Source organism: Vidua macroura, chromosome 12, assembly GCF_024509145.1.
Source record: "Vidua macroura isolate BioBank_ID:100142 chromosome 12, ASM2450914v1, whole genome shotgun sequence".
In the NCBI taxonomy this organism is placed as follows: Eukaryota; Metazoa; Chordata; class Aves; order Passeriformes; family Viduidae; genus Vidua; species Vidua macroura.
Genome location: NC_071582.1, coordinates 3,094,920 through 3,114,944, shown reverse-complemented (window position 1 = coordinate 3,114,944; position 20,025 = coordinate 3,094,920). Strand labels below are relative to the sequence as shown.

Here is a 20,025-nt window from a genome sequence, read left to right as displayed (position 1 = left end):
TTTGGGTTCTCCTGATTCTCACTGACTCTGAGAAGGGCCCAGGAAAACAGTTCTCTCCCAGTCCAGGCACCATCATGGACTGGAAGGCTGCAACTGGGAGCAGAAAACCCAGACCCAGCAGTGGGGCCCAGCAGAGCTGGGGGGGTCACTGTTCCCAGTGCCACGCCATGTCCAGGAGCACAGCATGAGCCACAGCCTGGCTGCTGCCCATCCCTGCTCCTGGCAGGAGCCTGCTGGTGTCTGAGCATCTGCCCAGGCTTGTTCCACACTGTGCTTCTCTGCTGGCAAAGGGAAGGATAGGAGAGAGCTTGAATCTATCAGCCTCTGGAGTGAGAACCCCTCGTGCAGGCTCGGGCAGGAGGGCAGCAGCTCTGCTGCTCAGAGGGGCCTCTGGGCAGACACAGACATTTCCAGTCTCTTTGTGACTCCCAAGGGTCTCCCTTTTACTTCTGGAGAGTTGCACCCTTGAGTTACACTGCATGGAGAGCTCTCAACCCACTTTTGACAGGTTTGGGCAAAGTGGAGGCGTGAAGCTCCTACAGACTAAACTGCAGAGACCAGAGGGATCAGGGTAATTTCAGGGCAACAGCCATTGGAACACTTGTGCTTTTTCCCTTCTGGTTCTAAATGTTCAAATTCTCACAAAAATATGAGACGAACTCTCCGTGGAATGACTGTGCTGCTGAAAACATTTGGAATTTCCTCTTTCATCTGGTTCTTTCTTTATTTTTTAATTATTTTGAAGGCTCTTTACATGAGAGCAGATTTACATTCCTCTCTCCCTGCTGCTCACTTCCCACCTGAAATCTTCGGCTGCTCTTTGCAGTTCCCAACACAATGGTGAGCGAAATCCTGAACAGAGCATTCAAACTTGAGGTGAGGAAAAGCAACAGCAGCAGATGGGCTTGTAAACAGCAGAGACCTGGCTCAGGCACAGAGGTCCTGGTGGAGTGGGAAGGAGCAGGAGGGTTGGCAAACACTGAGCAATTTCCATTTTCTGGGCTGAAATGTGGGGATCTGGGGAGGGGAGGGTGGTGTAGGAACAGCAGCTCTCTCCCATTCTGGCACAGTCAGCTCTTCCCAGCAGAAGCTGTTCCTGTCAGAACTTGCAGCAAATGGGAGAAGATGGGAAAATGGGGGACGTTTTCCAGCATCAGGGAATTTGTGGGTGATGAAAACAAGATTTCCAGCAGCCCTTTTGCACTAGTCTTGGTTTCTAAAGAGGTATTCTGCTGTTTTCCTGCCATTCTTCCCTTCCCTTGAATTCCTTCTGAAACTCAGTCAGCAGAGTTGGGAGTAACTTCACTGATACAAAATTCGCAAAAGTTACCTGAAAGTTTGCAGCTGGACAGAGGAAGAAGAAACCCAGAGCAGAGAGTCCCCACCAGTGGAAGAAAAAAGCAGAATGAGGAGGCTCAGTTCCAAAGTTTATTGAGCCCAGAGGGATTTCTACAAACCACATGGCATCAGGTGTCAAAGAAATGAGGAATGAAAACCAACGTGGAACAACGGAGCAGCGTAAAACTCCCACAGCCCAGCGAGGCTCCAGAAATGTTGGAGAGGCTTAAATGGCCCCTCAAGGTGAACGTGCTGGCCACGAGCAGCCTCTCCACCTTGATCTGTCATGAGAAAGTCCTGAGTCATATCATGGGTGTTCTTTCCTTGGACAGGGAGACTCTGCACATCCTGTGGAGTCCAGGAGTCACAGAAAACAGAAACTGATGAAAGATGGTTGCGGGCTGGGATTTTGGAGAGGTTTGTGCTTGATGTAGGGTTGAAGGGCTGTTGTTTCTGTTTTGCTTGGGGATTGGGAGGGGAAAGGTTACTGAGTCCCTGAACCTTAATGTAAAATGATTAGAATCTGGAACAGATTCCAAAACAGACATTTAGGGACTACTAAATGTACAAAGCAGCTTGGATATCTATCACCAGAGTTCATCCAGTCCTAGAAAAAGCCTCTGAAATGGGCAGTGCTTTAACAAAGTACAGATGTCTGGGGACTCAAAATACAAGGAAAAATTATGAGGAGGAAGAGATAACACTTTCTCCATTTCTTAAAGAGGGAGAAAATGCCAGAAAGTTATTAATTTTATTCCCAGGACTGTGGTAGCTGGACAAGGATCCAAGGTTAAGGTGATCCCCATGACCTGACACTTGCAGAACAAGTGGGCTCCCTGCATCCTGGCACGAGGAGTTCTAGGGAGATCTGTAATCCCCAGTAATAACCTCAGAGGTTAATTGGCGTCTGGAAATGAGTTTATTAGGTAGGTGGGCTAGAGGAGGTTTAATTACGTGTTTAGATCAGTGTTGCTTCAAGCATTAATTTTGCCAGGGAAAGGAGGGTGTAATGTCAGAAGCGACACTTTCACACTGCTTAGATTGAGCCAGGGGGGACTGGAGAGAGCCCATGGACTGCTGGGGAAGATGGGAATGAGCTCTGAGTAAAAGCATCTCTGTTGTTTTGAGCCAAAATTCCCTGGACTTCGTGTAAGGCCCATTTTCCTGAGAATGGCACTTGGCAGTTTTTGGACAGTCAGGCTGTCAGAAGGAATCCCTCTGAAATACACATTGGATTTCTTTTTTTGGGCCTTATTTCTCTTTTCTGCTTTGTGTCATATTCTCCTCGCGGCTTTCCAGAGCAGAGTTACTCTTCCACTTGTTCCCTTTTGCCTCCTGCTGAGTCAATTCCTTTCTTTTCCAACATTATTTGTACTGTAGTCACTCCCAGAATCTGGGAAATCATCCTCACAAGTCTCCCCATCTCCTGAGCTTACTGCCAACTCTCCCACTAAAGCTTTGAATTCTTTGTTATAAAGAAGAATAAAAGGCCAGCAAAGTGCACCTCGACACCCATTCAGGTGCCATTACCCTGTAATTCTTTAAAAACTCTGCATTTATAGTCACTGGGAAGTGCTGGACTGGGAAGCCTCTGGACTAAATTGGTGTTAGCACATGAAAGAGAACCAGTCCTGCATGGGGCAGCAGGCTCTGGGCAGGTTTGGTCACCAGCTCGCTCGGTGGGCTCGGGACAATCATTCCCTGCCTGTGCCCCTGCTGGCAGTGCCCAGCTCCAGCTGTGCCCGTTTGGATGAGGAGTTCCTAGGGACACGCCTGTCCCACACCCGTGGAGTTGCAGCAGAGCCTGAGGTGAGCAGGGAATGCAAACAGGGATGAGAGGAATGCCCAGACAGCAGGGCAAGCTTCCCAGACATGCTGTCCTGAGAGCACGGCTGGAACCCTGGGTGCTGCAAGCTGTCTCTGTTCCCAGGCCTTGGCTTCTCTCTGCCAGCCAGCAAAGTGTTCACCACTTCCAAATACAGCGGTGAGGTGAACTGGCAGCTTCCCAGTTCCACTGGGAAATGGGGGCAAATCGCTAAACTCACTTTGTAAACTCAATCAGAGCCTGATTGGATCCTCCATCCTGCCTGGAGCTGTGCCACCTCCCTGCAGGTGCAAAGCTGCTTGCGTTTTGGAGCCATCCCATCCCATCCCATCCCAAACCAAACCAAACCATCCCATTCCACACCCTCCCACTCTGCCCATGCTCTAGCCAGCTCCAATTTGCCAGCAGAGAAATCCATTTTCTCCCCTCCTCCCTTGTTTGAGGAGCTGCAGACACATCCCTTGGCTTTCCCTCTTCTCCGCAGGCTTTTCCAGAGCCCTTTCCTCCCATTGTTTGTTCGTTCCCTGCACTCCATCCCATCTTTTGCCTCCCTCCCTGGTTTGATACAGCATCTTGCTGGTCCTGCCTCACACTCTGAGCAGGGGTATTAGATGGATTCCCCATAGAGTATAAATTGAATGGAGAGAAGAAGTGGCTGGTTTCCCAGCAATAATTTATCTGATTAAAAAAATACTCCCCAAACTCCCGCTCCTCCACTGGTCCTACGCCCCCTCCAAAAAGCACCATTGGCATCAGGGTTGGTGTTTGAACTGTGTGATTCAAATCGCTGGAAGAGTGATTTAGATGGGAAAATAACTGGCAAAGGATGGTTCTCGGGGGATTTTTTCCCAGAGTGTTGGGGCTGAAATTTGGAACCTGGGTTGTTGTGTGGAGAAGGCAGAGAGTAAATAATTCTGAGTCAAGTACCTGGGTGATTTGTACCTTTACCCATGTACCAAACATGGATGCACACGTGTGTGCTCTCACGCGTGTTTGCCCATCACACGCATTGCACGGGGGAGCCCAACTCAGGCACAGCAAGCTGCTCCTGCTGTTCCCTCTCTCCTCTCTTTTCTTCTCTTACCTCAGGGCTGATTCCAAATAAGAGAAGGAATCTGCCTCACAAAATGCATGTTGCCTTGTTTGTTACTTGCATGGGCTTCAATCCTTCCAAACCATTTTCTTCTCCAACATTCCTGTTGTAATTATGGGATGGAAAAGTCACCCCAAGGCCCCTCTCAGCAGGGGCCCGGGCAGTGGGTTTGGTTGGTGCCTGTTCCTGTGTGGGTGACAGGCAGGTATTTGCAGGTATTTACATCCCAGACTGCTCCCAGATCGCCGGGATTTACAACAGGGGCTCCCTGGTGCTGTCAAGGGCAGCACTGCTACTGACACCCGAGTGTCTGCAAGCCATTCCAGGGCCTGGCGTGCTCCCAGCTCCCCGGGCTGCTGGCTGCTGGACATACCTCTGCTCACAGCTGCTTTCTGGCCACTGGGTGAAACGGGAACGGGCCCGGCTGGAGCTTTTCAGCCTCGGAGCACCCTCAAGCCAGTGGCCAGGGCTCAGGTTTCCTGCGTTTTGACAGGAGGGCTGCTCAGATGAAACCTTTCTCTTCTCCTTCTGGAGGATTTACACTGCCACAAGTCCTCATTTTTTCCAGATGTTTTACCTAATAAATCAAGGAGTCTCATCAGAGGATTGGGATCCAAAAGCTGTTACCATGACTTCAAAGGCATGGGCTGGAGTGGAAAGAAGTGATGCAGACATTTTATACCACTCTGTGTGCACTGATCATGAATACACTCTGCTCCCAGGATTTTTTTTCCTGTGGATATGAGAACTCCAACCATGATTAAATAAATTGGTGCTGTGCTCCTTCAGCCAACCTTTGCTGAAAAGAATGGAGCTGCAGGAGACTCGGGCTGTAGGGCTGGCAGGAACCAGGCTGGGACTGGTCCTGAGAGGGGTTGAGCTCTGCCAACCCCTGTCCAAAATCCAGGACCATTAACTCAGGGCTGAACTCACTCCATCTTTTCAGATCAGTAGTCAACTGCATATTTTCTCCAAGTGCTGGTTTAAGCAATTCCCACATAAAGGAATCAGATGTTCATCTTCTTCAGATGTTGGGAGAGAAAAAGATAAAAAGAGTTACATGGCTGTAAAATGTGATTGTGACTATTCAGACCAGTTTGTTCCTTGATCAAGAATGTAAGTTTTTTTTTTTTCTTTAATGTAGTGAAGGCTTTCTTTTTACAGTGTCTACATGGTGTCATTTTCTTTTGCTGTTCCATTTCTAAAGATAACTGTGTTTGGAGAAGCTGTTACGTGTTTCTATCACTCCATAGCATGGGGTGCTGCAGGAGAACAGAATGAAGAAAAGCAGCTGAAGAAAGGAAACCTGATCCTGTGGTGGGTGAGCAGCAGGCCCACAGGGTTGGCTTTTGGTTCCCCACTTCCCCAGAGCACTGGCCTGGCATCAGAGATGCCCAAGCTCCTCACCCTCTGCCTTGTCTTCCCTTGGATCCTGTTGGATTTGGAATCACAGCATAGTTTGGGTTGGGAGGGACCTTAAAGCTCATCCAGTTCCACCCCCTGCCATGGACAGGGACACCTGCCACTGTCCCAGGTTGCTCCAAGCCCCATCCAACCTGGCCTTGGACACCTCCAGGGATAGGCAGCCACAGCTTTGTCTCCCCTCTCTGCTCAGTGCTGAAGGGCTGAGGGCATGGTGCCAGGCAGGAACAGGCTCCTGGGGGCAGGAGGCACAGGGTGGCCTGGTTGTGGGGAACCCCTTCAGCATGGACTGAGGTGCCCAGGTCGAGTGCTCAGTTTCAGGAGAGTTTTTGGGCTTCCTCCTTCACATGGCTGAAGCACACCCATGGAGAGGGGACCCTCTCACAACCTCCTGGGGGTACCTGCAACAGGTGATGTGAGCAGAGACCTTGTCTTGTGCTGCCTCAGAATTCTGGGATGTCAATAAGTTGTCACTTAACAACAGTGGGAACTGCAACACTTGGAGCTGTGGGAAAATCCTGTGCACCCCAAGTAGGCACTGTAGTCATGTAAAACACACTTAGGATATGAATTCACTCCAGAAGACTGTATTTTGTGTTTTATGTATTTTGTGTTTCCCAGGCAGTGGGGAGCAAGAGGGCATTTGGTTCTGCAAGATGTTTAACCAGATCTGAAAACCTCACCATGGAAGTTTAGGAAGAGGCGATGTCCCACTGCAGCCAGGTGGAAGGGAGTGCCAGGTGTAGATCTCCTGTGTTCTAATGGTATGTTCAGACTGAAAAATAGCCTCATCTAAATACTAATATTCAAATAACAGTTACCACAAATCCATTTGTTCCTGCCACAGACTTCAGAAAAATTGCTGCTTGTCTTCCCTCCCCCACGAGGCTGAATCCCAGCACCCCAGATTGTCGTGACTGCCTGGGATTGGTGACATCTCCAGTGAAATGTGTTGGAGCATCAAAACAGAGTGGGAGAAGCACAGCCTGGCTCCGGGAGCCAAAAATAGGTACTATCACTTGTCAGCTGAAGCCTCCCTTCTCCTTCCCCACCCAGCTCTCTGGCACGTGCAGCACATAATCGTGGTGTTCCCATCGGACCAAAGGAAAACCACATTCTTAAAGCAAGCAGGGCATTATGTGGTGGCCATGCTTTGGAGGCAGAGAACGTTAGGACATGGATTCTAAATGAGGGAACATTAGTGGTGATGGTTTGCAGATTTTCTGTGGGGAATGGGTGTAGAAAGGAGCACGGCTCATCTCCTGCAGTGCCATGTGGAAAAGCATCAGAGGTACACCATAAAATGGGGAGCTTGAATTCCCTTTATTGGACAGTTGCTCAAATCCTTGAATGAGTGAGTGATGTATGTAGCACATTGGATTTCTTCCTGGATCCTTTCTCTCCTTTTTTCTGTGACTCTGAATCTCAGTCATGCTTTCACCTGTTTTTTTCAAGTCTGCCCACTGGAATATTTGTCCGCTTCTGCCAAACCCTAAAAGCTCCATTTCATTAAAAAAAGAGATCATTTGGGAAGGGTGAAGTTTGATGCACAAAGATAATGCTCTTTGAAGGTGTCTGCTCCTTTGGCAGTGACTGATTCAAAGGAGTTCCATTTCAAAATGTCTGTTCTGCTGCTCCCAAGGCTGCGCAGAGGAGGAGGGATTGTGCGAGGCCATATAAATCAGGGGCTGTTACAGGGATGTCAAACACAACTGCAACATGGGGTGCTAATGGTGAGCAGCTGAGGAGTCAAAGCAAGTCAGAACCAATGAAGAGAAGCCACAAAGCTCCTGTGTCTGGTTCTCAATGCTTCCCAAAAGTGCAGTGTCTGCACACTCCTGTTCTGTCCTGGGAAAAGCGCAGGCTGTTCCTCTGATCCGCATCACATTTTCAAAGTGCTCCGGTAATTGGATGAGTAGGTTTGGTGGGAACCATCTTTGGTTCTCAATTCTCCCATCAGGAAAGATCTAAATGAAGCTATGTGAGCACATCTCCAGCCCAGGCTGCTTTCCCACATCAGTCCACTGGATTTGTGCTCACCTGAGGCAGTGGTGACCAGGCCACTGGACACTCAGCAAGGGGCCTGTTGGATTAAACTTCCACTGGAGTGGAGGAAGAAAACTCACAATCTTTGTGCATGCAAATAGAGTTTCCTCCTTTTCCAGCAGCAGTTAAATCCCAAAGCTCTGACTCCAGTGAGTTTCTGAGTGCTGGAGTAAGAAGTGATTTGTAATATTGGTGTGCAGCTTTTGGAGAAGGGGCCAGTGCTCATGCTTTCCCCCTTCCTCAATCCCATGAGCATTCCAGGTTTCCAGAGGTTCCAGTTGGCTCTTTCCACGCAGACTCAAGGCTGCGTGATGGACCCTGAGATTTGTGGGCACAGAGTGCAGGGGGATGTCACGGGGGAACAGTTTCCTCTCCTACAATGATGGTATGATCTTCACAGCTTCCCAAATGCCCATTAGTCCAGGAGAGAAGCTGAACTCAAACCAAAATGAAGGTGTTAGAGCTTTAAAACAGGCCACGAGACTCCCTTTGTACAGAAGGAATTCAGGCTGGTGGAAGGTTTCAGGGAATGGCTGTAGGTTGTGAGCCAGGATCGTGGATGACCATGAGTCTGTTGGACAGGCTGTGCCTGTGCATGTCCCTGCGAGCACATTCCACCGCGGTTTCTGCACCAGTTTTTGTTATTTCTCAATATTCCCACTAATATTTCATGTATTTATCTTGGCTGTGGGTAATTTCAGCGGTGAAAGTGCTGACTCCGATGTCCTTCTGGGACATTGGCTTGGGACAACCCAAAAGTTTTGTGTGGGCCTGCAAAAAATGTTCTGCCCACTGGTCTCCAATCCCAAGAACATTCCTGTTTTCTCTGCATATCATTATACACAGCACTGATAGAAGAATTACATTTGTGTAGAGGAATAACCCAACAATTACAAATATTATTTATTTTCCAGAGCTCTGGGTCACTAGAATGATGGGACAGGAAAGACTGAGGTACAGCTGGATAACTCCAGATCCTGGCCAGTGGGGTTTGTGTCTCCCTTCCAAATCAGGCCAAGCAGAACCTGCTTCTCATCCTCAGTAAAGGGGGTGTTTGAGGAAGTGGGAGCTGGGAGAAAGGGGAATGTTGACTGTATCTCATGTTGTTCCTCTGGAAGGTTTTAATGATCTTTAGCTTCCATGTAGAAAGAGGCTCCTTCTGGAGCCAGGAGAGCTCCTCACTTGAGGAACAAAATCAAGGTCAGCTGCAGCCCTCGAGCCTGAGATTTACCTTTCTCAAACATCTCACATCTCTCTGGACCCCAGTGTTAGATGGGATATTAGGAAGAAATTCCTCCCTGTGAGGGTGGGGAGACCCTGGCACAGGATACCCAAAGCAGCTGTGGCTGCCCCTGGATCCCTGGCAGTGTCCAAGGCCAGGCTGGATGGGGCTTAGAGCAACCTGAGCTAGTGGAAGGTGTCCCTGCCCATGGCAGGGGCTGGAATGGGATGAACTCTAATGTCCCTTCCAATCCAAACCATTCTGGGATTCTGTGAATCCTCTCAGTGCTCTCAGGCTGATCCTGTTATTTTATGTCCTCTTTTACCTTACTTTAGTTAAAAAATGAAGATTTTTTTTGTACTGTACCTTCCACCCTGGCTCTTGAAGAGGGATCACTAGTTTAGCAGTGACACTGGGAAACACCATGGAAGTATTGCTGCTCTCCACTGGAAAAACAAGGGACATCTAAGGCTGCATCCAAGCAGAGTCTGAAGTGAAATGTACACAAAATTTAGGCACTTTACTCCAAAATCATGATCCTGGAAAACCTGCTCTTGGTTTTCCCTGCTGCAGGAGCTGCCTGTGCAAGGCAGACTCTTAACCCTCACTGTTTAACTTCTTCCTCTGCCATCTCCAAGCACTTGAAGGGATGTCTTCCCAGACACACCTTTCCTGCTGACAAGACTTACTGGTATTTCTCCCTAAAATACTTGGATCAAAATGGCCTCAGTCTGGTGGCAGAGGGCAGGAGCTGCTTCTGCTGGGCTGGCCATGTGTCCCATGGTTGGAGCAGTCCAGTCCCCAAAGCAAGCTCATGTCTCTTTACCTGTTCTTGAAAAGGCCAAATGACCCCAAGTACACTGTCCAGGAAGTATCCCACGTTCAAGGCCAGCCTTGGAACTCCTCCTAAAGCTCCTTTGAGGGCCTTTGTGCTGCACCTCTTGGGAACAAGGAGGATTCCCATGACTTTTCAACATCTCCTCCCCAGGGGTTTGTGTGTTAACTCTGACATCAGGTGACATCATCACCTCATTGCAGTGTGGGGCACCAGAGAGTCCCAAACTGCACTGCAAACAGAGCAGGTGGCACGAATGCAGCTGAGCAATTTGAAATCAAACAGTCTCAGTTATTAGGGAATTCATGTCCTGGCAGCCAGAGCAGTAAAGACAGAGAGGTATCACTTCAGGGTGCTCAGAACGGGATGGGGAGAGCAAAACTACATCCAGCTAAGTCTGTAGGTCAAGACTAAGCTATCTCTAATTGCAGCCAGGTGAAACACTCGAGTAGATAGTCTGCAAGTGCTTTACAAAAAAATGGAAAGAAAAAGCTTTTTGTACAAGCATTAATCTTGATGCCTAACTGGGGTCAGCTGGGAGTGCAAGGAGAGAATTCAGCGCAGTCAGCACCGGCCTGTAAAGATCTATGTCTGGCTTTGCATTTCATTCTGTTTATCTGGGCTATTAATTAGCTCCTTTCAGTTTCCCTGGGAAGATCTGTGTGTTAGAGCTCCTGAACACTCATAAAGATCCATCATTGATTGCTTGGGCAGCTAAATTGGGTCAACACTTCACCACTCAGAGGTGTTGTCTTAACTTTGCATCCTTTTCTGCTGGGGCAGGAATTCTGGAGATGACTTCAATCTTCTTGGAACCCACTTGTACACATTGCTTTCCTAATTTCATGCCTAGGTATGGCATTTCCATTACAAAGGAGTTGTGTTGTTGAGCTCTGCTGGTCTGGGTTTTTCAATAGCTGATCAGAGCTTCTGGTCATGTGCTTATGCTCTTTTCCCTCAGAACAAAACATCCTCTACACAGATCCTGGACTATCAAAGCCCCCAAAACAGTTCAAGTGCCAAACACAACCCCAATGGCAGCCTGAGAAATGATGTCTCCCAGTGGGGCTGTTGAATATGCACAAACGTATGGTCTGTTTTCCAATGTGCCTGTCAGAGCCCTGCTGCTGCCTCCAGCAGAGAAAAATATTTGTCATAGGCCATTTCTCCCCAAACTTTACTGCTTGCAGGAAATAGAGAATGTTCTTTTCCAACATATTTATTTGTATTTGACTGTAATCACAAAGGGTTGTGTTTCCCCCCTTTCTCTGGTGACCCGGAGAGGTTCACTTCTGTCAGTTCTGTCATTATCTCTCATAGAGCTGTAAGCCTTTTCACCCTTTCCTCTGGTGTCAGCTGGACTCCAGGTACAAATTCCATACAGGAGGTGAGCTTAAAGGTGGGTGTTCTCCTTTCAGATTTACTGAGCACCCTGTGCAGGTTTTCCTGTTTTTTAAAATCCCCATTCTCTTGTTCAGGTACCTGGGGAAGGTGTTCTGATGTGAACAAGGCTTTCCAACACAACTGTAAATGCTGCTAAGTTTTCCCACCATCTCTTTTGCTGTCTGTGTTTCCCCATACATTGACCAAGGGAGCTCTTTGGTCAGAGGGAAAATCCCCACTGTGGGAGCTGACTTAGAGCAGTGTCACTGCTCAATCCCCAAAGTCTGTGTGAAGCTTTTTGTTGGGGTTAATTAAGTTCCTAAGTTGGCGTACAACTTGAATATTCAATTACCTTTGTGGTTTGGACCCTCCTGCTGCAGTGTCACCCCACCCTCCCTGGGACCAGGAACTCCAAACAGGGATTTTGTCCACGTTTCAGTCTGTGTTGGCATTCTCTCATTCTTCCCAATATCCCATCTAAACCTACCCTTCTTCTGGTGTCGGTTTCAGGTGAAGTGCAAGATATCTTACCTTAGTCACTCCTAATGGGACAGCCATCATTCACTTGTCTCGACTGAGAATTAGTGAAACCTTTCATGTGTCAGAGCCACCTGTAGCCAGGAACAAGACCAAGATCTTCCTCTTCCGGGTGTGGAAACAGCGAGGTACCTGCTCTTTTGTCTGAGTTCCCACTGCTGCCTTCCCACAGCAGGAGCCTGTGCCCAGCAGGTGCTTCTTCAGGAGTCTTCTGGAAGCACCACACCTCAGGCACTGTTGCATTTGCCTGAAACTGCATGCAGAACTTAAAAAAAAAAAAAAAAAAAAAAAGAGTAAGAGAACAGGAGTGGTTTTGAGTTTTTTCTTCCTGATATCTTTCACTGGTACTTTTTACAGCTTTCTTTTTAAGCTGAGCATAATTCGTGAACTCTGCTCTTTAGAAAAAAAAAAAAAAACAACACACGTTAACAGCAGTAGTAGCAGTAAACACAAAAACAAATGTCACTCATACTATTCCTTGTGGTCTCCTGTGCTGCCTTGTCCAAAGGCAGTGGTTCCCAGAATGTCCTGGCAGCCTCAGGAGTGGTGGATACCATGATGACACCCCAGAAGGAGCAGCTGAGTGCTACTGATTGCTGGAGGTCAGCAGGAAAACGCTGGACTCCCATCTGAAAACACAAACCCAACAGAACATGGACTGAGCAGCAGCATGGAAGAGGGGTCAGAGGCAGATTGCAGCCCTTTGGGACTGGGAAAACAGGAGATTTGTGAGAAAGCTTTTCTCCCTCTGTCAAATCTCTGTTATTTGTTACCTGCCTCAGAGGGCTCATGGCTGAAAAATACCATTGCTTTGCTTCGTGGAATCTAAATGTCCACATGATACAGACATAAACCTCAATTTCTTTTCAGCCCTCACCAAAGGTTTTTGGTCACGGAAGGAGAGTCATTTTGTGAAATTGATTTTTGTTGAATACCTACACTTCTGTGCTTTCAGAAACGAAGGACACTTCTGATAACAACTTCTGATAGCCTGAACATCTTTCTTGACCAGTTCCCCACTTTTAGCAATATAAGTTTGTTCCAAGCATCTGTATTCTCTCTAGTTTTTGGAAGTGATGCTTTTTAGCTGAATTCCTCTGGCAATGTGAAGGCATCTTGCTTGTGCACAAAATGTCCATTGCCTGTATAGCATAAGAGCATTTTCCTCCCAGATTCCCCTGCCAGCATGTGCCTTCCTCTATGGGAGGAGGAAATGCATTTCAACTTTTGGTCCTTCTAAGAGCATCCCTTAAAAAATGTGTATTAGTGCAGAGGAAAGCAGGTGGAGCAACAGCCTGGGCAACATTTACACTGTGGTGGTTTCTGGTCACAAGGAACCTGGATCAGCACCTTCACCTCTTCTTGTGGCGGTGGTGTTCAAACCCCACCGATCCCTGTTGGAGTCAACTCCCCACCTTTTGTTTCCTGCTGCTCCCTCTGCCTCATTCAGTGTCTCTGAAGACCTTAGTGTCTCACTTGGACACAGAGTCACATTCTGACCTCTCGGAGACACATTTCATATTTCCCAGAATCAATAACTTCCGATGCAGTTACAGGAATAGCGGGCAGTCAATAAGTCCCGTCAGGTTCCGTTAGGAGGAACAGCGGAGCAGTGTAAGGATGACATTTCTTAGGGAACTGCTATCCAGGCATATTTGTTGTTTCAAGTCGTCTGATTCAGGGCTCAGCCAGGGCCTGCAGCCTGTAGCACTCATGTAATTTTATTTTAAACCTGCCACTCAGATGCTGAGGGAATAACACCAGTGGTAGAACCCCTGTGTGACAGCAGACCCAGGAATCCTGATGTGCCAAGTGCCCAGACCTGTCAGGGAGATCCTATGGGCTCTCACGGCTCCATCACCCATGTTCCACATCCCATCAGAGCCCCTGGTTTGCTTTCCTGGCTTTGATCACTGCTCCCCTGGGATGAGTGATGGAAAGGTGGGAGAAAGGTGGTGTTTTTGCAGAAATGTTGCCCTGAAGGGTTGTTTAAGCAACAACAAAAAAGTGAAATTAATATCTGTGAGAAGTGTCAGATTGGAGCTTGAGGAGTCAGACTCTTCACCTGTCTGAAGGCTGCCCACATTCTCCCTGCCAGAGCTCTCAGTACAGCACCATCCCTTGGTGCAAAGTGTGTTCTTTGCTTTTTAAACTGTCCTCATGTCCCCATATTGCTCAGTCCTACAGCTGAGAAAGAGTCAGACTGTGCTGATGGGGGTAAGAGGTTGCACTGGAAACAGTAGGAAGGAATGTCAGCTAATTCACCCTGGTTTTAGAGATGCTTAAGAATTGCAAGAGGTTAGAATGACTTAAAAATAAAATGCATGCAGAATGAGTCAATAACTCTGCTTTTAAACCAGGAACTGCTGGGAACAGAAGCTTGTTTCTCTCCTTAGCAAATCAGGGCTGCATCCCTGCTATTGCTCTCTGGGAAGAGACCGCCATGCTCTCCTCTGACAATGACATCACCAAGGTCTTGTCCAGACTTTTGCAGTGTTCCCAGGTGCTGCAGCACAACCTTTCCTGGCAGGAAGGTAATTTCAGAAGCACCATGATCACAATGTACAGATCCTGTGGCAAAAGTATCCGCCAGGGCTCCAGGCATCCTTCTGTGGCACGCTATGAGCTTGGGGGATGGAAACCCTTTGTAAACCAGGTCTTGTTCTGAAAAGTTTAATTTTACAACTGTTCAAGTTTTTCCCTTTGTCAGATAACATGGTAAAAATGAAGAAGTCCATTATTTCCTCCATGAAAAATCCATTATATCTATAGGAAATCCCTTCATAGCATTTGAAAGGGTGATGAGGTTTGTCTGAGCATTCCAGTTGGAGGAAGCAAAGCTAAAACTATGACTTTAAAGGGCTGTCTGAGAGTTCATGAACAAGATTATTACAGCAAACAGGATTCTGTCCCTGTCCCAACCTATTGTCCAAGGTCTTTATTCCTTCCTGTTCCTGTGGTTCATTGTCCCTGTCTTCACTACATCATAGCAATGACTGGTTTTGAATTGTTGAATTAGCGGACTGAGGTAATTTTACTCATATTTACTCTTCCATCACAAGGTTCTAATAGCACTCTGTGCCTCCACTTCCTGCCATTTAAAGCAGAGGGACACTTCAGCCACTGTGTCCAAGCAATGACTCCTGGAATCATTGTTTCTGTATATTCAGTTTTAAACACCTAAAATCACAGTCTGAGATAAAGACCAAAAGGAAGGACACTTGTGGGAGTTGTAGGTGTTGACACAACAGTCAAGTCTATTTGGTCTCGAGTTTTATGTGTGGACTTGCTCATCTAACTCTGGCTGATCTGTTTGTATCTCTCACAGATAATGAGGCCTTTTCTTTCCATTTCCAGGAATCCCCCAACAGATCTGATTCCAGCCGTAGGACCCAACACCTCAGCTGACCCTTTCAGGTAACACACAGAAAGGGCCAGGCTGTGCTGCTGTTGGTTCCTGCTGCAAGCAAAGGTGAGGTTTGTGAGGTGTGCTGGGATCCCCAGGAGCGATGGGCTGTATTTTCCAGGCAGCCTCAGCTGTTGGTCTAAGGTTATTTCTTTGATTTCCCAAGCCCAGTGGCAAAAGACCATTTCTGTGTGCTAAGCATCAATTCTTTTCCTTTTCTTCTTATCCTTTCTCCTCTCCACAGTTTTCCTCTTGCTTTGAATTCTCTCAGACCGCTGCCATCTCACTTCCCCTGGCACAGGAGAAAACGTGATGGTGTTTACAGAGCAGAAGCACTGGGACTCAGGAGATGTGAAAGGTGGTCCTGCTGGCTCTACCTCCAACACCTCTCCATGGTTCTGACTTCCTGTCAGGATAACCTGGACTAAAATCCCTCTGTGCTTTTCCTTTTCCTACAGTGTCTAACACAACCTCAGGTAAGACCTTTAGGTACTCCCATTATATGAATGAGAACAAGATTGTTGGTGTCAGTAATTAACATTCTTGTGGGGTTGCTGGAAAAGCTTTGGGATAAACACCACCTGGAATCCTTGCCTGGCTTATGTGGTTTTTAAGATGCAGAGGAGATTGATCCTGTTTGCACAAGAGGGCATGGACCATCTGTCTCCTCTCTTACTGGATGTGCAGGGTCTATCAGTTCAAAGAGGAGTTGTTGTAGTTCAGGGAGAAGTGGGACACTGGAAAAGTGAGGGCATGGACAGTGGGGAAGCAGAATGGTGTGGCAAGCACATTTCTCTCTCTCTCAGGATTTTTTATTGAGGTGCACAGAGAGAAATGAAAGAGAAAACAATTTCTATTTCTGCTCCTTGTTTTTCTCTTGTGGAATGTGTTTGGAGAATTGTTTACCCAGAGTGAGCGCTTGGTTGGACCATGGTGGATTGTTTGGGCCTGAGAGCCAATCTGGGCTCTGGAGAACAGGGTCACGAGTTGTGAGTTAGTTAGATATGATAGTTAGAGAAAGTAGCATGTAGTATTTAGTATCCTCTTTTATATAGCATATTAATGTATTATAACATAATTATAATAAAGCAATCATTCAGCTTTCTGAAATGGAGTTAGACATCATCATTCTTCCCATTGGGTTCACCGACATCTACAACAGAATGGTGTGGCCAGTGTGTCCCCAGTAATGATCTCATCTGAGAACAAGGACTAATGACAACCACCAAAATAGGAAAATACAGTCACTGTGAGCACCTGTGGCATGGTGTCATCCCATGACAGGCTTCCAGAGATGAAATCTCACACTACTGACATGGATGACAAAAATCCCGTTGACTGCAGTAACATCAGCCTTTCCCCTTAGGTGTTACTTGTATTTCTCTCCTTCTGGATGATCAGAGACTTATATCCCACATCATTATGCACTTCCTGATAACAAATCCCTTTTCTTTTAAATTGCAGATTGGATTCCAGTAAGCCCTGCATTTTGGATTTTAGGTTCCCTCCATCTACCTCTGAAAACCCTAAATAAACAAACATTGGATTAGACCTCAACAGATCCCTTGCTCAGCAAGGGAAGCCTTTAAAAGCATTTTACACCAACTGCCCTGTTTGTGTTTCAGACTCTGTCAACCTGGCACTCAAGGAGCTCCACCTTCCTCTCAGCCATCTCAGGGAACTCAGCTCAGTGTTTGGAAGGTTTGCCTCCATTTATGACCCTCCCTGATTCCAGTGAGGAGCTGGAATTGCTGTTGACCTCAAGAATGACAGAAGTATATGCTGGGGTTGGAGGGTTTCTGGCATATGACCTGCTAACCTAGAATTTGCTTGGCAAAGTCCAGAGGATGACTTTTAACCTCAGAGCAGTTTGCAAAACCACATCTGTGACCAATAAATGTAAAAAATTAATGAAAAAATAAATCTAGCCCCTACTGAAGGATGAAAGACAGCACACCTTGCTGGGCACTGGTGCTGGAATCAGGATGGAGATTGGGACTAATCGGACAGGCCATGTGCCAGATGTTGTCCATGAACGGAGCCAATGCCTCACACAAGGGAGTCAGCACAGCAGGTTAAACTGAAGGTATCTCATAGCTCTAAGTCTTAAACTTAACGAGCCACGTCTTTATTTGTGCTGCAGCCCCTTCTTAGCCCAAATTGCCTTTACCAGCTGCCAGAGGATGCCTGGTAATGGAAAATTCTCTGGATAACAATAAATTGGTGTAACGATTGAGTGTCACCTCACATCCTGCTAAGCAATAGAGAAATCACCATGAGAAAAATAGGCACGACCAGAGTGGCACTGAACAGTGCAATCCTAATTCCATCACCCTTCTTGTGGGCGACTGATAACCCAGAGCAATTTACAGCTGCTCTGAAGCGGCTCCAAGTCTCAGCAGGAGTCGGGAAAGCTCAGTGTAGCCTCGGGACTGAGAAGTCGAAAGGAGCAGGGGAGTTGTTGTTCCATAACCTTGCCTTTGCACCAAAACCAGGGGGCTGGTTTGGAATGGGAAGCACTCCAAGCAAAACACAAAATTTTAATCACCGAAATGAAGGTCCTCCTCTGGCTCCCTCTCTGGAGAATAGTCTGTCTCTGATGATCGTGCACAGACTCCCAAAGAAGGTAAATTTTGGATTTTAATCTCTACGTCAGCGTGTGAATGACAGCGTTAAATCTTGGCTGTAAGGCTGAGATATCTCCAAGAGGAGAAAAACACTTTTTCCACTTAAGTGGCTGAGGTAGAGGAGGTAAATATATTGTCTCCCACTATTAAAGGGTGAGGAAATCATTTATACATGTGTATTACACCTTTTCACCTAACAGTGGAGTTCTTTTTTAAATTCAAGAGTCTAAAAGTTTAGAAATACCAACATTAAGGTGGCCTATGCAACTGTAATTTGTCCCTTCCATGCATTTGCATTATGATACAGTATTTAATTCTAATTAGATCACATGCTGTTCTTTCAACAGGTTCCTGGCCTCACTCATTGTACAGAATGGACTCTGCTCACTAAGTAATAATTTTATTTTCTCCTCGCTGTTCACTGTGTGGCCTGTGCTTTATTTACAGCAGACTATTCAAATATTGTTCTGAAGACAGATTTATTCATTTCCTCCTGAGCTTTTCCATGGGACTCATCACTATGGTATCCAAGTGCTTCACAAACTCTAATTCATTTTCTCAACACTGTAGTGAGAAATGGTGTTGCCCTTATTTTACAGACGAGGAACTTGGGTGTACAGACAGAATAGTAAAAAACATCTTTTCATTTCAGAGATCCAATTAGAAATACTCAGTGGCCTGATTTTGTCAGAAAATAGAACATGGCCAGGCATCTAATTGAGTCAGAAGTTGTATAAATTCTCAGTTATTGCAGATTTATCTGCAAGAGTTCTTCATTTCTGCAAGTCAGGCTTCAAAATGTCAGCCCAGGCACCTGGGCAGTGCTGACTGCACAATTAGTGCAGCGCTGGGCAGGCTCTGTTTAGGGACTGTGCTTTGCATCCCACAGATTCCAGAGGCTAAAAATCCTTTCTGGAAGCAGCAGTCACCTGCCCCACCCACAGTGCTGTGCTTGCTTGCCCAGCAGTTCCTCACAGGGTGCATAAAATACCTACATCTGATTTTTGCAGTAAATGAGGTGGAAGTTGTTTAGGCACGTGCCTGGGTTCCCTGACCTTGGTTCAGTGTCTGAGCCTGGCATATCCTTCTGCACTGGTTGCCTTTATCCTGGCGTTTGATAACTGGGGAGTGTGTTTCTGTGCAGCCTGAGTACTGTTGCTTTATTGAATATGTACTTCTTTCCCATGTAGAGATAACCCCAGTAATGTAATCCTGGGTTGACATCGATGCAGGCCATCAGCAATGTGGAAATTTCCCTCTGTGAGGGATGTCATGGTTGGCACAAGCTCCAGCACTCCAAGGGGGTGAGGTACATTCTTAGTGTATTTCAGGTACCTGCTGACTGTTTTCCAGGTGGTCTTCATTCCCATTCCTAAATCCTCACCTTTCTGTTCTGCCTCCCTCCCCCAGTTTCTGTCATTCCCATTACTCCATCACTGTCTCTAGTGAATTCCCTCTTCCCAAAGGCCCTGTTGCATCCCACACCCAGGCTTGGGGTCCTTTTCCCTTGCCCCACTCCAGCTCTTCCATCTGATCCCCTTTGCCCAGCAAGCTCTCCCTCAAACCTTGACCAGAGCACAGGGACAGCTCCCAGTCCTCCCAGGCTGCACGTCCTCCTCCTAGCAACATCTCCCATTTCCACTCTGGTTTAAAGTCTTCTCCCAGCAGCCTGGCTTCCAGACTCTTTCTTATGAGCTTTGCTTTATCCCTCCCTCAAGGCAGACCTGTTTTTCCTTCTGGCTCATTCCCTTTCATCACCCTGGAGAACCTGTCTCTCTCCAGAGCCTCTATGCCTGCCAACTTACCTGTCCCAGACCCAGTTCCTGTCCCCATTGTGTGTTTTTCAAGGAGCTTCCTGCTCTGTGTTTCCCAAGAAGACTGGAAGGACAGGTCCGCCCTTCCTACCTGCAGACATGGCATGGTCCAGAGCAGCCAGGAACTGGAGCTGCAGGTCCAGCTCTGATCCCACAGCCCTGGGCTGTGATGAGGATGGAGCTGCTGGGAAGTGGAAGTGCCAGGAAGCCCCTGCCAAGAACCAGCAGGACTTTCAGGAGGGTTTTCATAGTGGGGTTTGAGGGAACACCTCTGACAAAGTGACCACTCTCATTTTCAGACTAGAAAATCCCTTACAGAAGGAACAGAAGGAGAAATGGTTATAATTTAACCCAAGGTATGAACTTCAGATGCCTAAATTTCAGCACAGTGGTTAGTCTGGCCCTATTAAACGCGACTGAGGGCAGGATTTTACGATGAGAATTGCTAACCAGCTTTAATAGGAGTTACACTACCAG

At 47.2% G+C, this 20,025-nt stretch overlaps 1 long non-coding RNA gene across 5 annotated transcripts; it reads left to right on the top strand.

Annotated features, from left to right (window-relative positions):
• Nucleotides 1-260: 260 nt before the first annotated feature.
• Nucleotides 261-18,155, top strand: LOC128813385 (uncharacterized). Of its 5 annotated transcripts, XR_008439019.1 has the most exons (7): nucleotides 10,027-10,120; nucleotides 10,565-10,634; nucleotides 11,102-11,180; nucleotides 11,260-11,307; nucleotides 11,675-11,829; nucleotides 15,059-15,583; nucleotides 16,572-18,155. It is a non-coding gene; the product is annotated as an uncharacterized LOC128813385 (long non-coding RNA). The 5 variants fall into 5 exon arrangements; XR_008439021.1 differs by lacking the exon at nucleotides 11,260-11,307; XR_008439020.1 differs by lacking the exons at nucleotides 10,027-10,120; nucleotides 10,565-10,634; nucleotides 11,102-11,180; nucleotides 11,260-11,307; nucleotides 11,675-11,829 and adding exons at nucleotides 261-6,442; nucleotides 6,526-6,687 and having other exon boundaries at nucleotides 15,059-15,173; nucleotides 15,352-15,583.
• The last annotated feature ends 1,870 nt before the right edge of the window (nucleotides 18,156-20,025 follow it).